The sequence below is a fragment of the Manis javanica genome, chromosome 2 (assembly GCF_040802235.1).
Source record: "Manis javanica isolate MJ-LG chromosome 2, MJ_LKY, whole genome shotgun sequence".
In the NCBI taxonomy this organism is placed as follows: domain Eukaryota; kingdom Metazoa; phylum Chordata; class Mammalia; order Pholidota; family Manidae; genus Manis; species Manis javanica.
Window position 1 is genome coordinate 13,659,117 of NC_133157.1, and position 27,040 is coordinate 13,686,156.

Below are 27,040 nucleotides of genomic sequence, written 5' to 3' on the forward strand. Positions count from 1 at the left end.
GTTTTAGAAGGTGGTGTTTCAGAACTGACCCTCCTGTAATCTGAGGTGGCTCCATTCTTTCACTGTTTCTGCATGTTCTAGAATGTAAGCCCAACAATATGACAATTTCAGAATGCAGTCCAAGAGGGAAAACAATATGTTTAAAAGCAAAATGCAAGGAAGGATTTTTTGGCGACCTTCACAAGCAGCTTCAGATGGCAGGGGCAAGTACCACTCTGCAGCTTCCAGACCTTGGAACTCGCTTCCTCTCTTTCGCCCTCCTCTCTTGGCACATCCCCTAGTCGGTTCATTCTTTCTTCTTAATTTATATTTGTAGGGTTCCTTGTCATTCACCAGACCTGGTCCTGTATCTTTGATCCCCAACAGCACCGTTTTAGGGCAGATCGTCATTCCTGTTTTACAGTGGAGAAAGCTGAGGCTTGGAAAAGTGGCCAGTTGCTTAGAGGAGGAGTAAGTGGTGAGGATGAAGCTGGGGGCCCTGATTTTTTCCTACCTTTCCTTGTTACCCTTCTCATTCTCTCCCTACTTCAAGTCTCTTCAATCCAAACCTGGACTGCTGCCTTCCCCCTTTCACCACTTGTGCGCGCTTTTCAGACCATCGTACACTCTGCTGCTGGGCCATTTCCCCAACTAGTCCGCTGAGCACATGGCTACTCCGTTCAAACAGCTTCAGTGACTCCCTATTCCCGACCACAGGTGTCTAGATTTATTAACCAAAGTAACTTGAGTCCCAGCTCATCTCTTGTCTTCACACAGTTCTTGCTCTTTTGTTACCTTGGATCCTTGGGGCTTTTCCTGTCCTCGTGGAAAAGGCCTCCATGTTCCTTTCCACCATCCCGGGCCAGCTGGAAGGATCCCACTGACCTCCCACTATCTTTAATAAATCCTCTGCTGACCAACATCCCTGACTCGGCCTGACTCAACGTTTATGTCTAGCGTAGTTGTGCAATCCGTTTGGCAGTTCATCACGTACCTTTTGCAGTTGGCAAACCATTAACTTTCACCCTTGATCCACACATTTTTCAAAATACAGGTGAATGCCTTGTCTACCCAGCAATACTGTAAGATTGAGTTCCTACATCATGCTCCATAAATTCTTGATAAGCTATTTTAATAAGTACCATGGATTATTTTAGGGGCTATGTTAACTGGAAGAAAAATAACTTTTGAGAATATCAAAGCACTGAAGCAAAATGAAAGACCAGTTACACACAGCTCTTCCCCTCAGACTTCCCTGTTCTGCCATACCCTGTAAACATCTGGTGTTCAGAATACATTTGAGCAGAATGTTTGATGATCAATCACTCTGTGAGTAGACATGGATAATCTGCCAGGGGGACGCTCATGTCCTTTGTTTACATTTTAACAGGATGTTCTATTGTAGTAAAGATAATCTGACGATACAAATTTATGAAGAAAATCACCCAATGTTCCCTTATCATAACAGTTTTTAATACTCTCCCCAAATCCTTATGTGCATATGTATAGATTAATGGGATTGCAAATCATTGTTTTATATTGTACTCAGAAATGTGCTTTAAGTCTTTACAATTACCATAATACTTTATAATATTCTTTTATTACTTTAATTTGCTAAACCATTCTGGGTTTGGTAGATAATTAGGTAGTTTCTAGGTGTGCTTTTTAGATATCACCACAGAGAACTTCTTTGTGCCTATTCCTTAGAACAAGTTCCCAGGCAATGGCTTATTGGTAAAAACAAAGGAAATTTTTTTTCTGAACATTTTTTGTTATACAGGAGGGCTCATAAAACACACAGTTTATTGTATAGTTTAAAGTGAACACCTGTCTGAGGACTGCCCAAGTCAAGAAAGAGCATTTCTGGTTTCCTAGAAACCTGTGTCCAGGAAGGGACACTTTATGGCTTTTGCTTCATATTTACTATGTCGCCAAATGGAGTATAGGGATATATGCTGTCACCATGCTGGACTGAGGATATGTGTCTCACTACCACAACATTAGTGTTGGGTAGTTTGTTAAACATGTGTGCCAATTTTGTAGGTATAAAGAAGGTATCTCAAGGTTTCTTCATGTGATCAATGTCTTCATGTGAAAACAGTTTTTTTTATGTATGCTTATTTGTATTTCTTTTGATTAGTCTTCAGCTTTCACCCATTTACTTTTATTACATTTTCAAATACTTGAGAAACACCGAAGATGAATTATCATCATAAATAAAATGTTGCTCATCTAGACATCACTAAAGTAGAAATTTAATCCAAGGCGTGCACTGAAATTTTCTTCCATTACATCAAAAGAATTTGTGTCAAGCAAACCTATCATTTAATTTATCAAATGGCATATTTACATCCCAGTATGTGATATGTCACCAGTTATACATTATCAGTTAAAGTAGGTCTAGTAAGACCCAATACTTCAGAAGAGAACTAGTCTACAGTACTGGAAATCTAGTAAAACTGTATTTTTTTTTTTTTTGAGAGGGCATCTCTCATATTTATTGATCATATGGTTGGTAAAACTGTATTTTTATTTTAAACTTTTCCTAGTGAAGATGTATTGCAGGTGATCAATAATATTTAAAGGTAAGTATGGGCAATCATGAATCAAAAGTTTTTTTTTTCCCAAAAGTTAACTATAATAATGTATTGAAATTTTTATTTTTATTTTTTTATTTTTTTATTTTTTGAGAGGGCATCTCTCATATTTATTGATCAAATGGTTGTTAACAACAATAAAATTCAGTATAGGGGGGTCAACGCTCAATGTACAATCATTAATCCATCTCAAGCCTAATTCTCGTCAGTCTCCAATCTTCTGAAGCATAACGAACAAGTTCTTACATGGTGAACGAATTCTTACATAGTGAATAAATTCTTACATGGTGAACAGTACAAGGGCAGTCATCACAGAAACTTTCCATAATGTATTGAAATTTTAAATGAGGAATAAATCCAGAAGGCAACCAAGTGCAGATTCCAAGAACCCAGTCATCCTAGGGTATCAGTGTTACTCCTTAATGCAGGGTTTCTGGGGTGGGAGTTGTTATGTGTGCTTTTATATCTCAGGCCTCTGTGGGTTCAGGGTGGAGATTGTCATCCGTGAGAGTTTCAGGAGAGCAAACATTCCTAGGTTTGCTAGTTAAGCAGATTTAGCCTTGAAAGGCTGCTTGAGCCGGTTGATCATTCAAGCTTTAAGGTCACAAAGCTTGAACTCTATTTGAGAGAGGATCAGAAAAACAAAAAACACTTACAAAGACTGTGTGTCAGGAAGAAAAAAAATGGAGAGGTAAAGTAATAACTCAGCATTATTTTCTTCATTTCTCCTTTCCTCCCTGACAAGACTATGTCTTGTGAACAGAAACTGCGTATTAGTATTCTCTGTGCTCATATAGCCTAGAACTGAAGGCAGGGATACATGGATGTGTGGGGGAAGGGGCCTTGGGTTGATCTACACTGGCCTGCCCAGTGTACTTAAAGTGTGGTTTCCTTCCGGCACATCAGCACCTGGGTAACTTGTGAGAAATGAAAATTTGGGGCCCCAGAGCTAATAAATCAGAAACTCGGAGCTGGAGCCAGGCAGGTGCTTATCATGTCCACTCAGACTGGGAGCGACTGCTATTATCTATCCTATTCTGCCACCTAGTGGAATCTGTGGGAGTAGCATCTGGCACTGAATCCAGGGCTTTAATAATGCCAAGGACTTTTCTGCACTTGTGGTTACAGCTGGTCTGAACGTGTTCTAAAGTTGGAGTTGCGTTCTACTTTATTTCCATTTAGCACAGGGCATGTCATATCAAGATTTCAGCAGACAGTCTGTGTAACTTTGTCCTTACTGTTTTAGAAATGCCTTTAATTTTGTACTGAATTGCTTTTATCATACACTGGAATACACAGATATTAAATAATGCTATGAGGAATAATACACAGGGAAAAAAAACATATATGGAAAAATGGGTTTCAAATTTAATGGTTTAAATAAGCACAGGAACAAAATGAAATATACCAAAAGGGTAATAGTGGTTCCCTCTTGGGGAAGAGATTATTAGATAAATATTTTCTATATTTTTTTGTATTTTGTCTAAGTTTTCTACTGTGTGCATGAATTATTTTTAAGAGTAACTCAAAAAATTTTTAGTTATGTAACACAGCTTCAAGCAGCATTTAGCCAATTCCTTCTTTCAGGAAATATTTATTAGGTCCTTACTCTGTATCAGGCACTGTGCTAGGGCCTGGGGACATAGGGATGAGATGTGTGTGGCCCTTGCTTCTGGGAGCTCAAGTTTTCTGGAGTAACACACACAAAACCCGAGAGGCATAAAGAAGGAAGCACAAAAGAGGCTGAGGTTCTGCTTAGCAGTGATAAGCAAGGTTTCCCGGAGGAAGTAACCCTCTATTAAGTTTCCAAGCTAAGAAGAGGATTCTAGATGCAGATGAAGGTAAGTATGGGCGATCATGAATCAAAAGATGTTAGCTGGCTCTAGGATACACATAGTTAGCTGGACTGCATTACTGTTTACAGTGATAGAGGAACTTTGTAGTGGTCTTTATAGTCAATAGAGGAACATAGAAGACACTGCCAGAGTTTGAAGACAAAAATCATTAAATAACGGAAATTCAACACCAAACGTTCAAGCGGTGGCAGCATAGTTTTTCAGTCTCTGAATCGCCACATAAAAACAACTAAATAGCAAAACCAAAAGCCCAGAGAGTACAACAAAAATAGGTAACCAGATAACCTTCGAGCCCCAGAGTACAGCTGGGTGGGGCAAACCAAAAACTGCCACAAGAACAGCATTGGTTCATGTGAGGAAAAGGAAGGCGGGACCAGGGGTAGGAAATGATAGACGTGGAAACAGGAGAACTCTAGGCAATGGGTGATCCCGGGAGCTGGGCAGCCAATCTGAAAATGTCAGCTGAAGCTGAGAGAGGTTTTGTTCTCTGTAACAGTGGGTGCACGTGAGGGCCTTTAGTCAGGACTCCTGAAAGGGCTGGAGCAGGGCAGTCCTTCTAAGCTCATGAGGCTGACTGCTGATTTCTAGAACAAGGCTCCATGCTAGGAAAACTCCTAAGACTAAAATCAAAATTGAGCAGGACAGAGACAAGAGACAGAGACTGTATTCCTCTTGGGGGCCTCTGTAGTCAATACAGGACCAGGTAAGACACTACCAGAATTTGAAAACAGGGAAAGCAAGACATAACCCACACCCAAGAAGGGATAAGGACATCCCCAAAAATATGTTACCTTATTTTTAAACTACACATAAAAACTACAGAATAAGGGGCTGTGTGAAGACGAAAAATCTTTCCTGAGCATAGCCTTATTCTAAAATGACAGGAAAAGTAATTTCACATAAAAAACAATAGAAAAGTATCAAGGCCAAGTTCCATACAAAGTTGGAACTTAAAAGAAAAAAGCCCGAGCAGGAGCAGAATAACATCCCTATAGGCAAAAAACACACCAAGGAGATGTGGTCAAAACCAGATCAGAGCTGCAACTTACTTAAAAACTAAAATGCATTAAGCAAATGACATAAGCCATGGAAGAACTGTACACATCTGAGTTAGACTCCAAAGAAAGTATTCAGAAAAGAATTAGAATGTATTTTAGAAATGAACACCAGACAAGAAGCAACACAGAACTAGACGTAACAAACTATACCTCAAGAGAAATAGATGGTGAAAAAGAAAAATAGGTTCAAGTAAAAAGAAAATGAAGAGAAAGAAACAAGTGCTCAGGGCAGGCAAAGGAGATCAAACACCCAGGTAACAGGAGTCCCTGGAGAGGAAAACCAAATGGAGGGAAGAGGACAAACACTAAAAACATTTCTGAAAATTTTTTTTAAAGTTTGAAACCTCATAGTGAGAGTATACTGTGTACCTGAGAATATAGGCCCAGAATGACCCCAACAAAAACATTACAGTAAACTTAGTTGGACTTTAAAGAAAAAGTTACTTGGGCATCCAAGGAATAGATGAGAGGAAGTGTCTCTTAATATAAATGGGAAAAAAGTGATAGGACATCACCAGCAGTTTGCAGCCCCGTCGAATAAATAGGCAGGAGGAACCAACAGCTGCTAAGATGACGAAAAGACAGCCTGGCATGTGTCTCCCCTTGTCTTGCCAAAGGAACCACACCTGAGTCTAAACCACTCTCTGACTTCAGCTGCCAGAAGTACCACGGACAGGAATCTGTTGTCCTGCAAGGAGAACCTGTGGACTGCGGAAGCTGCGGGTTAAATGGCCTGAGGTCTTCAGCAGATTGTTTTAAGTAAATGCAAGGCACAGAAGAGGAACCTACAGACTAAGAGACACATGCCTTTAAAAAACTGGAAAGGCTAAACTACAGAGCTCATGATGCATATGTAGGTAATGAAATTATAAAACGGTAAAAGGAAAGATACGATTAGTCTAAGAGGGTGGCCAGTGGTTACTTGGGGTGGGCGATGGGGGGGGAGGGCTTTGATAGACTGGTGCACTTCCGGGGTGGCTGGCACTGTTCTATTTCTTGCTTGGTATTCACCTCATAACAATTCATTAAGCCATTTGCTTGATTTGCATGGTTTTCTGTATCTGTGGTGTTATTTACAATAAAAGGATTTTTTACAAAAATCAACCAAAGGAGGCAGCCTGGTATGTAGGTTCTTGCCATTCGATGTGTGGTTCCTAAACGAGCAGAATCAGCATCATCTGGCCGCTTGTTAGAAATGCAGAATCTTGGGTCCACCCCAAACCTACTGAATCAAAAATTAAATTTTAACCATATCCCCAGGTAAATAATTCGCACATTAGAGCATGAGGGAGTCCCTGGGGTGGGTGCCAGTCCTGGCTTCTTACTTACCATGTGCTGTGGGACAAGTCACTTCAGCTTTAGTTTCCTGATCTATGAAACGGAAGGAATAATTATCTTCTGAATTATGCAATGTGAAGGTGGGCCAATTCATGTACGTTAAAAGACAAAAGCAAGATTATGCTCAGTGAAACAGGCCAGGCGGAGAAGGACAAATACCGTATGATTTCACTTATTGGTGGAAGATAAAAACAAAGCAAAATGGAACAAAAAAGCAGTAGGCTCATAGACACTGAGAAGTGACTAGTGGTTACCAAGGGGAAGGGATTGGTGTGGATGGGGAGGGAAAAGGAGATAAAGGGGCACAATAATTCATAATCACAATAGAAAGTGGTTACAGGGACTGTAGTACAGCATGGAGAATATAGTCAATGATTCTGTAACTTCTAAGTTGATACATAGTAACTGCACTAGAGGGGGCTAGGAATCATGCTAACTGTTGAACCCGTGTGGTGTATATTCCAAACCAACATAAGATTGTGTATCAGTGATACTTCAATTAAAAAAAAAGATGAAAGCAAGAAATCTCTAGAAGGAGCCACTCATCCTAAAAGTGAGTTGGCATCACGTGTAATTGCAAAGCTGGCAGTAAAGGCATTTGATTCTTTTTTTTTTTTGTTATCATCAATCTACAATTACATGAAGAACATTATGTTTATTAGACTCCCCCCTTCACCAAGTCCCCCACACATACCCCATTACAGTCACTGTCCATCAGTGTGCATTTAATTCTTTTTTAAGGTATCATTGATATACAGTCTTACAAAAGCTTCACATGAGCAACATTGTGGTTTCAACATTCACTCATATTATCAAGTCCCCCCACCTCATTGCAATCAGTGTCCATCAGCGTAGTAAGATGCTATAGAGTCATTACTTGTCTTCTCTGGGCTATACTGCCTTCCCTGTGCCCCCCCTACATTATTTGTGCTAATCATAATGCCCCTTAATTCCCTTCTCCCTCCCTCCCCATGCACTCTTCCCACCCTCTTCCCTTTGGTAACCACTAGTCCCTTCTTGGAGTCTGTGAGTCTGCTGCTGTTCTGTTCCTTCAGTTTTGCTTTGTTGTTATACTCCACAAATGAGAGATCATTTGGTACTTGTCTTTCTCCACCTGACTTACTTCACTGAGCATAATACCCTCCAGCTCTATCTGTGTTATTGCAAATGGTGGGATTTGTTTTCTTCTTATGGCTGAATAATATTCCACTGTGTATATGTACCCCTTCTTTGTCCATTCATCTACTGATGGACACTTAGATTGCTTCCGTATTTTGGCTATTGTAATTAATGCTGCAATAAACATAGGGTGCATGTGTCTTTTTGAATCAGGGATCTTGTTTTCTTTGGGTAAATTCCTGGGAGTGGAATTCCTGGGTCAAATGGTATTTCTATTTTTAGTTTTTTGAGGAACCTTGATACTGCTTTCCATAATGGTTGAACTACTTTACATTCTCACCAGCAGTGTAGGAGGGTTCCCCTTTCTCTGAATACCCCTTGCCATCATTTGTTGTTCCTTGTATTTTGGATGCTGGCCATCCTAACTGGTGTGATGCTCTTGTGGTTTTAATTTGCATTTCCCTCATGATTAGCGATGTAGAGCATCTTTTCATGTGCCTGTTGGCCACCTGAATTTCTTCTTTAGAGGACTGTCTGTTCAGATCCCCTGCCTATTTTTAAATCAGGTTATTTGCTTTTTGGGTGTTGAGGCATATGAGTTCTTTATGTATTTTGGATGTTAACCCCTTGTCGTTATGTCATTTAGAAATATATTCTCCCATACTGTAGGATGCTTTTTTGTTTGGCTGATGGTGTCCTTTGCTGTACAGAAGCTTTTTAGTTTGATGCAGTCCCACTTGTTCATTTTTGCTTTTGTTTCCCTTGCCCTAGGAGATGTGTTCAGGAAAAAGTTGGTCATGTTTATGTTCAGGAGGTTTTTGCCTGTGTTTTCTTCTAAGAGTTTTATGGTTTCATGACTTACATTCCGGTCTTTGGAGGCATTTAATTCTTACCTGAAATTTTTTAAAAGAAATGCTGCTGCATACCAGTGTTCTTGATAGCACAGAGGAAGGTATTCTGTGGAAAATCACAAACATTGACCATCTTGCCTTGAAAAGTGATTTAGAAGAATTGAACTCTGTGCAAAAGTTTTGGGGCTATCTTAACCAATGCATTTTACTGTTTGTAAATAGATAAAACAAATTGAGGTATAGCCATACAATGGAATACTACTCAGCTAATAAAAAGGAAAAGCTATCCACACATGCAATAACATAGATGAACTCCAACATTACTATGCTGGTGAAATGACATACACCAAAGAATGCAAACTGATTCTATTTATACAAAACTCTCTTTAAAACTAACCTCTAGTGACAGAAAGCAGGTGGATAGTTGTCTGGAGATGGAGGTGAAGTTAGGGATAGTTTACAAGACGCAGGTGGAACCTTTATGGGTGATGGAGATCTTCATTATGTTCATTATAGTGGTGGCTTCATAGCTGAATACTTATGTCAAAATTTGTCAGACTGCACACCTTAGATAGTGCAGCCTATTATATGTTAATTATTCCTTGTTAAAGTTATAATAAATGACTTCCTGTTCTTGCTTTATATTTAATGCCTTATTTTCCTGAGTATACTTACCAGGCATATTCTTGGCCAGTTTATTCCATTCATTTTGCTTCAGGTGGTAAATGTTTTTCGTCCTTTTGCTCTGGTTGGGCCTCTCAGGGGGCTAATTAGCTTGGCCTGTGAGCGCATGTTCCCCCCAGGGCACCAGCAGCCCCACAGAGTAGTGTTCGGTGGGCGGGCTGAGGACCGGTCTCTAGTCTGAGTCCCTCCCACTGGGTTTAAGGAGAGAGCAGGGGATCAGTCCGGGTCGCAGAACCTCAGGTCCCTCCAGAATCACCCTTGACTGCTCTGGCTTAGTGCCACCTTCCTAGGCAGGATTAACCCTCTGGTCCGGCGTCTGGCCTTGAATCCACGGTAAGCAGCCGCAGCGGGAGGCGGCAGTCTCTGGGGTGTGACCTCTCGCTCTATTTCTTTTTTTTTCCCATGGCGACATTTTGCTTTCCTGACGGGCTCACCCCTGTGGCCTGCCCATGCCACGGCTTCTAACGGTTTCTAATAGGGAAGAACAGGGACCCCAAGAGAACACCTGGGAGGTGGGAGCCGACCTTAAAGGCCCTTCCCTCGGCCTGTTCTCTTTCGGCTCCGCCACCGGCCCTCCTCCCGGATGCAGGTGCCCCTCCTCGCTCCCAGGTGTGCACACCAGCTCCAGACAGACGTCTCATGCCCCACAGGCCTCTTCTTGTATTTTGTTTTGCAAGTTTCTCAGCTCCATCCTTCCACATCACTTAAATAATTTCTCCAGAATGGATTTTGAGGGAGAGCGAGAACCCGGTGTTACTTTACCATTGTCATAGGGACCCCATAATTTTTTATCTGATTCAAAACCATTTGATAGTCTTTGAAGAGAGGTAGTTTAGAGCTGAAGAACAGGTTCTGAACATAAGAGAACTCTAAAAACGAGAACCATAGAAAAGTGGAATATCATTTGCTGATTCAAGAGCCAGAAAAATGACTTGTAGATATCTTTGGACAAATACTTTAGGACTATATCCATTTGAGTTAGCATTTTGCGATTGTGAATGACTGACATTACCCTGTTCTGAGTAATGGGAGAATTGAAATTTAAAGAATCCCAAATAAGTTAAATTGTTATCTAACTAGTACGTTACATTTAACAAATCCCACTTGCCTGGCAGCACTTACCCCAGATGAAATTATACATCTATCAGTTTTCTTATTTACTATCTTTCTTATCCTGTTATGAGGCGGGGGGATCTCCTATCCCAGCACCCGGGATGATATAATAGTACAGAGTAGGCCCTCCGTAAGTAATTGCTAAACAAATGAATACTGCCTGGTGCATTGCTCATCTATCAGTTATCTCTTGCTGTGTGATATCCTACTTTGAAACTCAGTGGCGTAAAACAACAATGATCTATTATTTTTCTCATTTCAGTGGGTCGACTGGGTCTGTGGGGCTCACACAGTACCTGTAGTCAGCTAGTGGCTGGTGTGGGGGACTCATGGTCTCGGTTGACCTCCCGCACGTCTGAGACTTCAGTGGGGCAGCTGCACCTCCCCATGGCCTTCCAACCTGGATTTCTGTTCCTGATGACAGGAGCCTTCCAAAGGGCAAAGGTAGAGACAGAGCAGCCTTGAAGTCGAGGCTCTGGAACTTCACAAGTCATTTCCTCCACGTTCTCCTGGTCAGAGCAAGTCATGAGGCCAGTGCAGAATCAAGGGCTGGGGAAATAGAATTTGCCTTTTGATGGGAGAAGCTGCAAATTATTATGACGCTCCTTTTCCACCATTGCTCCAAAGCAGCTTTCCTAGTTTGTAAACAGCAGAAGAGTAACTGGCATCGCCCACCATTGTCCGGCCCACTGCCTGGCAGCTGGCAGGCCCTCGCTGTTGGCTCAGTGAGTGAATGCCTGCCAGGGCTGGCTCCACTCCCTTCAACCATGCGCTGCTTTTCTAGATACATTTGCCTACACCGCCCCCTAGTGGAATGTGGGGTTGGGGGTCTGGGGCTATTCCTTTCTTGGACAATTGAACTGTAGGATTCCAGGTTACCGATTAGGGCAATGGTTCCAAACTTGAGCAGAGGTACGAAGTATACAGAGATCTTACTAAAAACAACCAGTTCCAAAATAAATCTGACCACTGACTAAAAAAACAAGAAGTATGGAAGATTCTTGGACCCCATCCCAGTAAATTCATTAAGTCTGGATAGGTCCAAATTCATTATATGTAGGCTTTGTGATAAGTGGGGGTTGGAGGGTGAAGCTGCCATATGGGAAACTGGACCTCAGGTTTTAGGGCAACAAGACTTGCATTGGAAAACAGTTCTGCCACTGGCTGTATAACCTTGGGAAATTCACTTGACCTCTCTGATTCTCAGTTCTCTCATCTGTAAAGTGGGGTTAATGATAGCTGTCTCATAGGGTGGTTGTGAGACTAGAAATAGTACCTCATTACAGTGCATAGCAGTTAGCCCACTCAATAAGCAGGGATTAATAATGGGTCCTGGTTTAATGTGGTAGGATTCTGCATGCCTAATTCAATGCCTTAAATGACCCCTTTGTTATAAAAGTAACATATGTTCATTGCAAACATTTTGAAAAAGACTAAAAAGAATAAATAAGGAAATAAAAATCACCACTAACACCACTCCCCCACAAGAACCACTTTTAACATTTTGGCGCATATTCCTCAAATCCTTTTCTGATATGTCTGGATAATTTTTACGAATTTGAAATAAAAAATTGGAATCAGGACTGTTTTGCAATACACTTCTCTCACTATATTATCAGAATTTCCATATCATTAATATTCTTCAAAAGTATGATTCTAATGGCTGTGTAGTAGTTTATCCTATGAATGGATGGATCATGATTTATTTAAACAATTTCTTGCTTGGTTCCATTTTTTAGCCTTATAAATAAGGCTTTGATGGCTAGCCTTTTTATATAGATCTGTTCTTTCTGAATTTTCCCTTTTAGGTTAAATTTGTAAAGCCTTTGAGATATATCACCAAATTGGCCTCCAGTCACCAAATTGGCCTCCAAAAGATTTACACAAGTTTACACCTTCGTTCATAACCTTTGAGAGTGACCGTTTCTCCATTAGCTCCCCATGGTTGGCTTCTGTCACTTAAAAAAATCTACCAATGTTGCAGAAGCAAAATAGCGTATTATTGATTTAATAGGGTATTATTTTCATCATATTGTTTTATTCTGTTAGACTGTTTAATCGTATATACACTATTTTTACAACTTTGCGAAAATACATGTACACATCAAGTATGGGAGGAACCATGGAGAAATGGCAGTAGTTGTGTAATGGGACTGTGATATAATTCTATTGCTACCTACAGTTTCTTTTTAATAAAAAAAAGTCTTGGTGGCAAATGACTAATTGCTTCCCCAAATTCCTCCTCTGCCTTTTCCTAGACTGAGTAGAAACTACATTTCCTAGCCTCCCTTGTGGCTGGATGTAGCCATGTGGTTAAATTTGGACTAAAAGGATATACAAGGAAGTGGTGCGCACTTTCTGGATCATCCTAACTTAAGCTCTTTATCTAAGCTGTAGGTTCTTTCCTCTCTCCCAGGAATAGCAACCCAGCTTTAATTAAGCAAATGATGATACCCCAGGGGATGGTAGAGCAACAGGGTACCTGTTCTTCAGAGACTCCTCACCAACCTAGCCTGGCTGTTCGGTTTTTGATGAGAGACATTAGTTGATGTTTGGGCCACTATATTTGAGAGTGTCTTTGTTATGGTAGCTTAGCTGTGACTGTCATAATACAGCCTCAAACTTCTAAGACTGGGGGCATTTTGGAAACCATTTCACCGTTTCTGGAGCTACTTAGAGGCTAGTAGCAGAGTCCTTGAAAACCACTGTGCCCTGTACAGAATATCACAAAATATGGGTCTGTTATATTCCTTCATATAAACTTTGATTTAACAAAATTATATATTTAGTATATTTTGAGTTTAGAATGCTTAGAAATAATACACATAATCTTTTTATTTATTGTAACATATAACTTATATTTAAAAAACAATCAATGTAATTTAAGTATAGTAATATAACCCAACATAAAAATCAGGACCACAAGCATACAACCAACAGCATCCGCTGGGGGTAATTTTTTCCTGTTAACATGCTAAAGGTTGCATGTTCATCATTGGTTGTATTATATTGCATATTCTTAATGGCAATGATGGTATTGTACATGATTATGACGATGGAAGGCATGCATTAAAAATAATTTTGCATGGCTGGTTCAGTTGAACGCATTCCCAACTGCTGCCCTTGAACGTATTTGCAGTCACTCCTCTGGGAAATATGGATCAGGCTGCATTCGAAGACATCAGGCTTGGTCCTGGATGCTGAATGCTGGCGAGAGACCAGCACAGCACACAGGAAGTTCAGACAGTACCCATCCCAACAGGACACCCATGACCTTCATAAATGACTAGTTCCTCAACCCCAAGATGACCTTGGTCTTTGATTCTTATCACAGTTACACCGCCCAGCTACAACCTGCCCTCTGGTGACCTAAGGGGCTGGGACCTCCAAAAGCTAGGAGGGAAAGCAGTGTGACTGGTGCTCCCTGGCTGCTCAGGAGAAGGGCCTCCCCTCCTTTGATGGGTCCTGTCTCGGCACCCTTAGCAGTGCAGGGCAGCAGAGGCCCCAGCCTGCTCCTTAGAGAGGAAGCCCAGCCCTGTTCATCATGTGGATGTGGCAGAGATGGGAAGCTGGGGGCCTGAAGGCCTGGCAGAGCTTCTCAGCCTCACTTGTTACTAGTGTGAGAACTAGAGCAGGTGAGTGAGGTCATTTTGCATTTTGTTGCATTTTTTTTCATTTAAGATCATCATTAGCAAGTTACTCACTGCTACATTGCCTTCATAATTGTCATTTTTTTTTACTGACTGTACAGTGTTTCATCAAATACTAGAAGTTAATTAGCTCCTTATTGTGGTCTCTTTAAGTAGTTCCAGTTTTATATTACTGTGAATATTGCTGCAATTAATATCATAGTCAGTATAGCTTTTGGCTTCAGTTAGATAATATCCTCAGGAAAAGGGCAAGTTTTGACTCTACCTCTTATGAAAAATTGCAGGATGTTGTGGCAACATTTTTGCATTAACATTTTCATTAGCCAAAAATGGGAAAGATCAGAACTATTTCAGTAGGACATGCTTAAATAAACTATGCTATCACCAATCAGTAGAATGCTATACAACCATTAGAAAGAATGAGGATTATTCCTAATAGCAAAAAAAGTAGAAACAATCCAGATGTTCATCAGCTAGTGAATAGATAAATAAAATGTGGTGTAATATCCATACAACAGCATATCAGTCATAATGAAATCCTGATACGTGCTACAATGTGGATGAACTCTGACATTATGCTAAGTGTAAGGCCAGACACAAAAAGCCTCATACAATATGATTCTATTTATATATAATGTCCAGAATAGGCAAATCCAGAGAGACAGAAAATAAGATAAGTAGTTAATCAGGGGCTGAAGGTGGAGAATGAAGAATGATTGCTAATGGGTACAAGGTCTCTTTTTGGAATGATGAAATTGTTCTGAAATTAGTAGTGAAGGTTGCATAACCTAGTGAAAACAATCTAAAATACAAGGGACTAAGATACTAAAAACCACTGAATTGTATACTCTAAAAGGGTGAGTTTAATGTATGTGAACTATATCTTGATAAAAACAATAATGAGGAAGATCTACATTGACGTGATCTATTATTCATTGAGAAAAGCAAAGTGTGGAGCAGTATCTAAAATACACCATTTGAGTGAAAGTCTAGTTTTCTTTCCTAAGTGGTTGAGATTTTGAGGGTTCCCCAGGAACAGGCCAGTCACGCCCTTACTCCAGAATAAGTTCAGGTGTGAGGGCAGCCTGTGTTCCTGACAGCAGAGGACCTGCCGTGTGCTGAGCGCTTGTATGTAACATATAACTATTCCCATCCTTTCTGATAACAAAACTGGGACATGGGAGACAGGTGGCTTGCCAAGGTCATACAGTAAGGAAAGTGGCTCCACCAGGTATGAAACCCAAGCCTGTGAAACTGGAGAAGGTGAATCAGAGGCTTGGGTACCCAGAGGCTATCCTCATCTTCGGTTGTTCCCAGTGGGGCATGGGGCATGGGGGCTGCTTTGCTTCAGGGAGCAGAGCTTACAGGAATGCTGGTTTATGAATTTATGCTGAAAAGTGTTTATGTTCCCTTATTTGAGGACAATAGAAAGATTTTAGAGTCATCTTGCTCCAAGCTAGTCCCTCATTGCTTGATGGGAATATTTCAATAGTTTCTGCCTAGGCCTCTCATGTTGGCTGATCATTCCATGCTCGTTACAAAGCTGTCCTTGCTGTTGTTTCTAATTAGAAACTCTTCTGCCCACTGGCCACTCAACAAACTCCTACTTACTTGTCAAAACCCTGCTCATATAGCCCTTCTGTTGCTTTCTCCTTAACAACACCATTTATAGATGCCCCTACTAGTGTCTTTATAATAATACTAGTAATATTAATACTACTAGTTATCATTTAGTGAGCCCCCATTACGTGCTAGGTAATTTTAAGTATTGATGTACTTGTTGCTTTTAATTCTCATGGAAATTGTGCAACAAAAATATAATTATTTACATTTCTTTCAGATGAAGAAACACCCTAGCAAGGTTAGGAAATTTGCCTGAAGTCGCACAACCAGGATGTGAAGAAACAGGTCTTTCTAACTCCAAAGTCCATACTTTCCCCTTACAACACATCCCCTCTCATGCACCAATTACCTGCAATTGCAAGTGCTGCTTATCCCTGCCTCCTTGCTCTGAGAGCCATAGAAGGCAGGGGGTGGCTCTGGTTTCAGGGACTGTGAGCCTGCTGCCCAGGATGGGCTCTGCTCCCAAGTTTCTAAGGATTCTGAAGTTTAATAGGAGTGAATCATTCCATGTGCAGGGACCCAGCCCGGAAAGTAAAAGCAGTGTGTTTGTCCTATCTCTGCAGAAGGGACAAGCCTGCTATCTCTCCTAGAAAGGCGATAAAGGGGCAGGTCTTGCCTCCTTGAGGATCTGCAGATGTTTCCTGAGGTATGGGAGCATTTTTGCTTCTCGCCAGTTCATCTGAGCTTCTGGGAAAGCTGGCTTCATGGGTCTGCTGGGGTCAATGTGAAGAGCCAACTCTAGCCAGCTCTCTGGAAATTGACCTGAAACACAAATGCCAAAAGAGATCAATGGAGGATGGAGGCCCCGCTGCCAGCTTTTTGGATTCTTGATCAATTTGTATTTGATCAAGAAGGAGCTTCTCTGTGGAGATGGCAGGGCATCGTGGTTGAGACCGCTTGCTTTGCAGTAGGCTCTAGTTTTGAAAACAATTTCCACCACTTGCTAAATCTGTGGCTTTGGGGCAAGTTTCTCAACCTTTCTAAACCTCAATTACTTTATTTTGGCCCAGGAGTAATTGTCTTTTTTACCAGTTATGGATTAATAAAAAGATAATGCTTATAAGCCCCTTACCACCAAGCCTCACACAGAGCCTCGCACATGCAACAGTGACACTAATGATGTAAACAATAATAATTGTTATTAAACTAACCATAGATTCTTATTGTTTACAGCTAAGAACTCTGACTGATAACAGTTAATGTTACTAGTTGGAGGGTTAGAGCAATTTTCCAGATGGACAGGCCACTTTGGCCGGATGGGTGGTTCCCCCTGGCCCAGGACAGGGCTGTCCAAGAACGTACCCTCCCTTCTTCTGGGGTGAGCGTGTTCCTCCTCTGGATCCCCGCTCCTGGAGTAACCTGACAAGGGCGAGGCCTGGTCAAGGCTTTTCTGAATCCCAGGTAACAACCGATCGTTTTTCTGTCCCAACCACCTAACACAGGATTGAGCAATTAGCAGTTATTAAAATCATGCATTACTTTTTGAAGAAAGTGAATAATGATTTTGTATTAAGCAATATTTAAAAGTTAGCATTTTCACAAGGATTTTTAAATTTATATATCTAAGCACACAAATACCCACAAAAAAGATGGAGGATGGAGGGAGATGGGCCTTACTTAAATTGTCTTTAGATCTTTCTTGAACTCTCCCAGTTTTCATCTACAGGCCTCCAGGGAAGACACTGATGGACTTGTGCAGTTTGGGTTTCTAATAGTATCCCTGGACATTCTTTCATGTATCCGTTTACATGTCTCAACGAGATTTATATTTGTCATTTTCAAGCTTGTCATACTATCCCTTCAAGTAGATGGGACAGAGGGTGTTCACCCGCCTGTCTTTTTGGCACCTAAGTAGCTCCACCTTTCTGCCATTGTATATAATGCTATCAACCTTTATTAAAACAAGCTTTCACCACGATTGTGGGAAGTATTGCCTTAGGACAAATTCCTGGGAGCAGACTGAGGGACCAGAGTGTAGGAATAGGTTTTCTTGGCCTTGTTACTGAAGGTTAGATCATTCCTGAAGAAAGATAAAACCAGCTCACAGAAATTGCCCATGTCTCTCTTGGTCTGCAATGGGAAAAAAATACAGCAGCAGAGCCAAGGTGAAGACAATTTTCTGAGCCCCACAGAATTTTCTGGAAGGGGCTGGACTTTTCCATGAGAACATCCTCAACTGATATCCCGGTCCTTTGACTGTTGGCTTACTCAGGCTGCTCCACCCCTCCTCAGCCACCTCCACAGGAATTGCAGACTGGAAGTTAGTACAGAGCTGAGCGCTCTTTAGAATCTCTCATGAATTCTAGAGCCACAGAGTCAAGTGGTTGTTGTGGGTGGAAATAAGTATGCAACATAGGCAACCTGGTGAACATAGGCAACATAGCCTGGTGGAGGGAGCCCTGCACCAACCCCGGAGGTAGAAGACCAGGCTCCAGGCTGGGCCTTCCACCAACCTGTGGACTCCCGCCTGTGCCCACCGGCTGGCAGATTACTGAAATGGCACAATTTAAGGTGCATCCCTTTGACTCAGGACTTTGACTCCTGATAAAAGACAGGGCTCCCAGGAGAGGGCACTGGGCCACTTATACCCCGGGGCAGACGATATTATCACTGGCTCTTGGGACAGGCCTGATGGGGGAAGAGCGGGAAGAGCCCAGGAAGGCACTGAAAGCAAGGGTAGGAGCCCCTTGGAGGACGGAAAGCTCAGAGTCTAGCCTCGCACAAATGCTCTTCAAATATAGGCTTCCCTTTCTAGTTTCCTCTGACTTGGGGGGCTCCCCCACTAGGGCCTCCCACAGACAAGCCCTCTCCAGGATGCTTGCATAGACAGATGCCCGGCATGGAGGGTTCCTGTTGGATTTGAGAACCCAGCAGGTTCCAGGGGAGCCGCCCCCATGCCCCTGTCCCAGCCACCTGTGTGTGGGCACCTGGCCTTCCCAGGTGTCATCACCGTGAGGCTGTGATTTCTGCTTTGCTGTGACTCTGCTCCTCTGGAAGCGCAATTGCCACCATGGAGTAATCTTCCACCGAGCACAGTGCAGCAGGCTGTGGCGCACCCCATGCCCTCCTCTCAGATCTGGCGTCCTTCCCCCTTCCCTTCACTCACTGGGTTCTACCCATCCTGGCTTTTCTGTTCCTCAAACCCAAGGGCCAGCTTTGCACGTGCCATGCCCTTTCCTTGGCTCTCCCATGCTGTCCTCCCTGTCCTCACTCAGGCCTCAGCTCCCAGGGCGCCGCAGGAGGTCACGCTGCCTCTGCATCACTTTCTATCCCATTCTCAGCCTGTGTTTCCTTCTTAACACTGTCATTTCCTGACATGATCTCATTTATTTATCCAGATACTGTCCAACTCCCTAACCAGAAAGTAGGCTCTGTGAGGGCGATGCCCTCTCTCTGCCCAAGAGCCAAGGACAGTACTGGCGCATACAGGGGAAACCACCCGAGGTGCCAGGCAGAGCTGCCTGCATCTTCATCATTTGCTTTGATCACTTTTCTCCTAAGAGGGATTTGCAGGGGCGAAGGCCCTGACTGGGCTGCATGCAGATGGGGTTCCTGTCTAACTCAGTGGTGTCACTGATGGTGTGACCCGGGCTACCTCCTACCTGAGTTGGCAGAAAGAGCAGACTGGACTCAGTGGGCAGAAGCTCACAGAGACAGACTCTAGTTCAATATAAAAGGAACTTTTGAACAAAGCTGACGGGAGACAGCAGGTTAACACTACCGCTTACCTGGGCTTGCTCTACCCCTTGTACTTCCCTCCACGGCCCACTCACCACCTCTGCCTACACAGGGTCTGCCTGCCAACCTGCAAGCTTGTCGGGCTCACTGGTTCGTGGAACTGCTTCCCAGCCCAGGTGCTGGGGACTCCGCCTGGCAGATGGAACTGGAGCAGGTGATCTCTGTGGGCCATTTCATCTCCAGTTTCAGGAGCTTGCTGAGAGCAGTTTATTTCTGTGCATTTTGGAGTCTTCAGGGTGGAGAGAGTGACAGATGGGGTTAAGATGCTAATTGGGTGCCAGGCTAAAGCTCGGTGACCCACAGTGCCAGGACACCAGTTAGCGACCACACCTGCCTCACCTGCTGTTTGCTTTGCACTGACAGCCGATCCTATGAATTGGGAATGCAGCACCTAGCAGAAATACGAGTTCCAGGCCTGGTTCTGCTGCCAATTTCTGTGTGAGCTCGACTAGCTCCTTTCCTTCTATGAGCTTTGGTGTTTCTGGAAAAACGACAATGTTCAGATTAGACCCAGTTGCTTTTCAACGCCCCATCTTCTAACCCAGGATTCTACCAGTGAGCTCGGTCATGAAGACTAGTGCTCGCCTGGGCTCCAGCTCCTCAGCAGGTCATTCTTCTTAGCTGACAAGCCGGCAAGGAACCAAGACCCCTGACCGCTGTCATCAGCAGCTCAAGTCTCCGCAGAGAGTCTGTGTTTATTCATAGCTCCAGGTGGACAGATGACATCAGTATGTGATCTGCCCGGGGACAGAGCCCGGGACATCCATCAGGAGAGAGAGAGGAGCTGGATCCAGTGCAGTCACCAAGGCTGTCCCACCAGCGCCCCTCACTGGTCTGTTCACCCAGCGGGCAGGTGACGGCTCCGAGCCGCTGTCTCTGATAGTGTAGAGACTCCTTAGAGAGCATTTATGCCGAGGCCACCGTGGTGTGGCAGCCCCGGGGCAGTCCTCCTTCTGTTCCGGAGGCAGTGTCATGAAAGGGAGCCTTGTCGTGATGCCCAGCTTTTCAGGATGCTCTGTAGTTTCACTCTGCTTTCCTGAAACTCCTCTGAACTCATCTTAAACTTAACCTCACAGGAAGAACAGGGAAGCCTAACACGGAGTTCCTGGGGCCATTCTCTGCCCTGGGCTAGCTCTCTTTCACTCTAGGGTTCCTGCAGAAAGGAGAGGCTCAGAAGCCCAAGAGTTGAGTAAGCATTTCCCAAGCACCTTTGAGCTAACTCCAGGTTGGGAACTGGAGATTAAAACTGAAGCCTTAACTTTTTAACGCTCTATGCAATATATATACCTATATGAACCCTGGCACAGGTTCTCAAAGGAATAGGCTTTTCATGGGGGGCATAAATCTTTTAGGTCACCCGTAAAAGGACTGATGTACTGGCTTCAGGAAATATACTTTTCATGTTCAGAAAATAGAAAAATACTGAAGTATATAAAATGAAGCAGACACAGCCCTGCTCTGAAGGAGTTTGGATAAACCCTTTCCCCTCTCTGAGCCCCAGTTCTGCAAAATAGGGCTATGATCTCAGTTGAGAGTTGAAAATAAAAGGATGCTTAGTTAAATTTGAATTTTGGGTGAATAATGAATAATGTTTTAGTATAAGTATGTCTTGTGCAATATTTGGGGCATCCTTATACTAAAAGTATTCATTGTTTATCTGAAATACAAATTTTACTGGCATCTTGCATTTTATCTGGCAATCCTACCCCTGTCCAAAGTAGTTAAAAATTTTATGGGGTGCAAAATGAATAACATGTGATTTAATGATGTATGAAAGTGCTTTACAGTTTACAAAGCTCTGTGTCAGCAAGAAGGGTCTGGATTGTTGTTGCTTGGATGGAAAGGGTCTCTTGCAGGCCTGTGAGTGTCTTCTCACTTTGGAGATCTCAAGACTGAGAAAAATTCAAAGCTGCATCTCCAGTGAACACATTTTATTCTAGGGCAGTGGACCCCAAGCCAATGGCAGGAGACGGAGCCTGCAGCAGCACAGGTGAGAAAGCCCCAAGAGTTTTGATTTGCAGAAAACTCAAACAGGACCCCAGAGGATATAAATAGCTCCTGCATCTTCTGACTGCATCCTTAGAAGTATAGCATCTAAAATGCTGTCTGTGCTGCTCAAGCTCCCCATGAAGCTTTAAAAGGGACAGGAGTGGGTGGATTTAAGGGGACAGGATACCTGTGTCCTGCCAGGGACAGAAGGAATGAGAGATGTTTGACGTGGGGATCTGTGGACTCAGGAGCCATAAGCTCTCGGCTTCCCATTCACTGTAGGTCCTACTTTCTAGGAGGTGCACCTCCCATCCACAGTGACAGTCTGCTTAGGTAAAGGGCCCCAAGCAGGCATTCCTTTTTTTGTCCAGTTGAGAAGCAGAGCACCAATAGTAGCAGCAATTGTCCAAAATGTGAAGGCTGGAAAGGCCTTAGAATTCCAGTCGTCCCTCCTACCAGCTTCCCGTGGAGAAGACCAGGCTGCAGGAGGAGGCTGGGGGCAGAACGAGGACTGCGACCCGCTCTTGCTGCTTCCCAGCTCGGAGGGACTCACGTTAACCCACCCTCTCCTGAGAGTCCTTCTGCTTGGGCACCAGCCCCCCAGGCAGCCTCTGTCCTCCAAGGCCAGTGACCACAGCACCTGCTGAGAAACCTGTTTCTCACAGAGGGGAGGGAAGGCAGACATTTAATAACAGTGATGATAATCAGCTTGAGGCAGTACTTTATAGCTTGCGAAATACATTCATGCCTTTTATCTCACCTTCCATCAGCTTCTACCTCCATACACCCTATACTTAGTGTGCTTGTCAACCCCTCTCCCATGGGGAGGCAGTTTGGGGTGGTGGTCAGTGCATGGCCTCTAAAGCCAAACTTCATGAGACCAATGCCCGGCTGAGACTGTGTGGCCCTGGAAAATTCTGTAACAGAGGTTAACTGCATCTCAGCTTCCTCATCCATAACGCAGAGATCATAATGATACTCTCTGCCTCCCAGAGCTCTTATGTGAGGATTCAATGAGGGAATTTGTGCTGAAAGCAATACCTAGCACATTGTTAGGGCTGCACGAATATCAGCTACCACCACTATTACTGTTGTTGTTGTTATTATTATATTAGAACTTTGTCCACTCACCCCAAAGCCCTTCTCCTCCTAATTCCTGCTCCTCCTTCAAGAGTCAGTTCAAATTCCCACCCCACCCCCCAGGAATATTTCTGTGATCCTTTTCTCCCAGCAGAGTTAGATGTTCTCTAACATTTATTGTATTTATTTAAATGTGTAAATGTGCCTACTTTCTGGTCTATCTCCCTGAATAAGCTGTGATCTTCATCCCCATCTTTATCTGCAACACCAAGCATAGAGGCAGGCAGATACATGTGTTTACATGATGTTTGTTGAATGAATGAGCGATCCCATTGATTCCTCAATCTAGGAATTGTTATTGATTTCTTTCAATCCCTCACCCCACATCCAACCTCACAGCAAGTCTTGACAATTCCACATCTAAAAATCAATCCTGAATCAGCCTGCAGGCTGGTCCAGGCCACCATCTTCTCCCATCCTGACAACGGCCTTCTTTCTGGTTTCCATGCTCCTGCTCTTGGCACCCTGTGACCCACCTTCATCCCCCTCCAAGCTCTCCCTTGGCTTCTCCTTGCTATTAGAAGAAAACCCAGTCTACTTACAGGGCTACAGAGCTCTGCAGGTCTAGTTCCTGCCTCATCCCGTGCCACTCTCTCCCTCGCTTCCAACACCTCCTTCCGGCTCCCTCCCCACCTGCTTACACTTGCTCTTCCTTCTGGGTTTTGCAGCGCCAGCTCCATTGATTCCAGGCTGAATGTTACATCCTCAGAGAGGCTTTCCCTGAGCACCCCAAGGGGATGACTCCCAGGTCTACCGCACTCTGTTCATCACCTTCGTAACACTTATCAAATCTGTAAATATCTTGCTTATTTACCTGTTTATTTGTTAATTGGTTATCTCACTTGCTCATTTATAGGCACCAGGATGGCAGGGTACCATTTTGTTTTGTTTTGTTTTTGTTGTTTCTTGTGCACTAGGTTATCTCTAGGTCAGTGTTTAGTGCACTTCTGTTGAATGAATGAATGAACCCTCCTAGCAACATCATGAGTAGACCAGGCTTTATATGCTCACTTTACAGATGGCAAAACTGAACCATAGAGAGGTTGATTCTTGCTTTAGGTAACAGAGGCTGGAACTAGTACAGCCAGGCCCACTAGATCATGGACTTTCCCCGCTAGACTATTTCACCTTGAAGGGAGATAGACTGCATGGGGAACCCAGCTTGGATGATTCATAGGCTAATTCTCCTACATGGGACTGGACGGCAGCGATTCCAATGTTCCCATCTCTAAAGAAGCAATTCTGCCTGTATGTAACTAAGGATTACACCCCATTCCAAATTCTGGGCTGCACTTGAGGCATTATACACACCCAATAAACACCCAGCAATCACAGGGAAAGTTCAATGATGGTTTGAGAAAGAAAATTAGGCCCACAGGCCTGAGAGCAGGCTTGATCTCCCAGGACCCTCTTCAGAGCTGTTCTAATTTAGGCCTGATGGAATGGGAAAGATGTTGTTTCTAGTTCCCTTACACTAATGTGGCCTAATTTGGAAGATTTTGCCATTGCTGAGGTCGCGACTGCTGCCTGAGAGCAGACCCTGATTGTTGTCATTTAAAATACTGCCTTGGCCATCGATAAATAGCTGGTGGCAGGACACCATTGCTGTGAGTCCAGGAGGAAAGTTCCTGAAAATAGAAAGACCCTAGTGACATAAAGAGCCCTGGCCCACAAGTCAGAAGGGCAGTGCTGTGGGTGGGAAGGCCTTGGGGTTTCCAGCTAGCAGACTCTAGAACCCTTACTGGCTCTCAGCTTCCCTCTCTTTAAGGAATGATTTGGGTATGATGGTGGCCCAAGAGTCAGAGGGCTTGGATCTGACCCCAGCTCTGTTACAAATGTGCAGTGAGGGACCTTGTGGAGGCCCGTTCCTTCTCTGGATCTTGGTTTATCATTTGTACAAGGACAGGTTTGGGCTGGCTCATCCCTAAGTCCCCTTCCAGCTCTGATAGTCACTCTTTCTGTGGCTTTTTCAGGAAAACGATTGCTCCTCCAAGACGGGTTTCCTAATCATCCAGCCTTCAGAAGCCAGCATGAAATTGACATGACTTCCTCAAAACAGTTCAACAGAGAATATCTTAGTCCTAAAGCCTAGATTTCTCAGGGGCATCTGAGCACTCAAGTGTCCACTCCTGCCACTCTCCCAGCCCCAGATGCCGGACACACATTCCAATGAAGGGGACCCTGCAAGGGAACCAGGGTCATTAAGCAGGTCAGGGAGTCTGACTCCTTTGAGGGTCTAGAAGTTCTGGGCATTAAAACCCAAAGACATTGTACAAGGACATAGGCTTGACCCACTGTGTGAAAGGACAAAGTATAGGAAAATCAGGTATGTTCTAGTGTCTTTTGAGTGCTTACTGTGGGACAGGCTTTGGCTCAACACTTCATGTACATTGTTTTGTTTGACCTTGAGCCCTGTGAGATAGATCTTACGATCCTCATTCTACAGAGGAGGAAGTTGCGATGGAGAGCTAAAGTGACTTGTCCAAGGGTATACAGCTAGAAAAACTAGGACTGAGCCCAACACTGTTTACTATTACACTAATGTCTTCCCTACTGACAATAAGAAGTAAAGTTGAGGAAGTTCAATAAGCAGTAGTGGACATCACTCTGGACCTAAGGACTAAATATACAGCTATGAATCCTAGTTCTTCCAAGTATTAGCTTGGTGACCTTGGCCAAGTCATTTGACTTCTTTAAGAGACATAGACTGAGCTATAAAGAGGAGCACCTCTACCTCTCAGTATAGGGTGTAAAGGGATAATGTACATGAAGTGTTTAGCATCAATGCCTGACATATAATTAGTTCTTAGTAAATATTAGTTACTATTATTGTTATCACTATGACTACTACCACCATCATCCCACCAGGCTCAAGTGAGATAAAGACTGGAAAGCTCTGTGTGTTCTGCACCTGTCAGTAATCCCCTTTATTACAATTATAGCAACCTAAGGGAAGGAGTTATTTGTGAAGCTCTGGCCCCATTCCTCCCCCAAATGGTTCAAATTCTTTGCTCTACAGCCAAAACTGATGACGAGCGAGGATTTGAATTGGTGCCCACTGTGATGACGTCCTTCAGTAGATCTTCAAGAACTGCATAGAATGCTTTCCTGAGCTTATTTTTAGCATCAGAAGGACTTTGAAGCAAGACTTCAACGTTGAGCTTCATTGTTTGCACTTTGCAATTAATGTGTTTGCGGCTTAGGACTTTCTCTCCTTCATCATCTTAAAAAGAGATACCACGGAGGCAGATCAAGGATGTGGCTGGCAGATATATCTTCAAATCCACATGAATTCCACTGTTGGTTATTCCTGACTATTGAAGTCATATGTGCTCACTGTAAAAAAAAAAATTGGCAAATGCAAAAAAGTGCAAAGGAGAAAAAAAATTAAATGCCAATAATATAATTATTCAGAGACAAAGATTGTTAATGTTTTGATGTATTTCCTTTTGGCCTTTCATTTTATACATATATTCATATATTGTTTTACATATTTGGGATCACGGTATAAATAGTAATGTAACTTATTTCCTTTCATAAGACAATTTTTATAGAGCAGTTTTAAGTTCACAGCAAAATTGAGAGGGAAGTACAGAGATTTCCCATGTACCCCCTGTCTCTCCATTATTAATACCCCCTGCTAGAGTGGTACATTTGTTACAGGTAATGAACCTACATTGACACATCATATCACTCAAGGTCCATAGTTTACTTTATGGTTCACTTTTGGTATTGAACATTCTGTGGGTTTAGAGAAATGTATAATGACATGTATCCGTCATCACAATATCATTCAGAGTATTTCCATGGCCCTAAATATCTTCTGTGCCCACCTACTCATCCCCTTCCTTCCTCTTGCAAGCCCTGGCAACTACTGATCTTTTTACTGTCTCCGTAATTTTGCCTTTTTCAGAATGTGACATAGCTGGAATCATACAGTACATAGGCCTCTCAGATTGGCTTCGTTCACTGAGTAATACACCTTTAAGATTCTTTCAGGTCTTGAGAACTCATTTCTTTTTAGTTCTGGATAACATTCTGTCTGGGTGTGCCATGATTTATTTATCCACTCACCTACACAAGGACATCTTGGCTGTTTCTAAGTTTTGACAAGTATGAATAAAGCTGCTGTAAACAACCATGGGCAGGTTTTCGTGTAGATATAAGTTTTAGTTCTTTTGGGTAAATACCAAGAAGCACAATTTCTGGGTCATATGGTAAGAGTACATTTAGTATTACAAGAAACCACTAAACTGTCTTCCAAAGTGTCTGGCCATTTTACTATCCCAACAGCAATGAATGACA

At 43.1% G+C, this 27,040-nt stretch overlaps 2 long non-coding RNA genes across 3 annotated transcripts; one reads left to right on the top strand and one right to left on the bottom strand.

The window, feature by feature from the left end:
* The first annotated feature begins 2,952 nt into the window (after nucleotides 1-2,952).
* On the top strand, nucleotides 2,953-26,875 carry LOC108391150 (uncharacterized). 2 transcript variants are annotated; one of them, XR_001851690.3, is made up of 3 exons: nucleotides 2,953-9,815; nucleotides 21,547-21,596; nucleotides 24,709-26,875. It is a non-coding gene; the product is annotated as an uncharacterized lncRNA (long non-coding RNA). The 2 variants fall into 2 exon arrangements; XR_001851691.3 differs by lacking the exon at nucleotides 2,953-9,815 and adding an exon at nucleotides 16,627-17,269.
* Nucleotides 16,493-21,591, bottom strand: LOC140846953 (uncharacterized). The gene is made up of 3 exons (XR_012126517.1): nucleotides 19,597-21,591; nucleotides 17,171-17,301; nucleotides 16,493-16,630 (listed from the first exon to the last, which is right to left on the bottom strand). It is a non-coding gene; the product is annotated as an uncharacterized lncRNA (long non-coding RNA).
* Nucleotides 26,876-27,040: the final 165 nt, after the last annotated feature.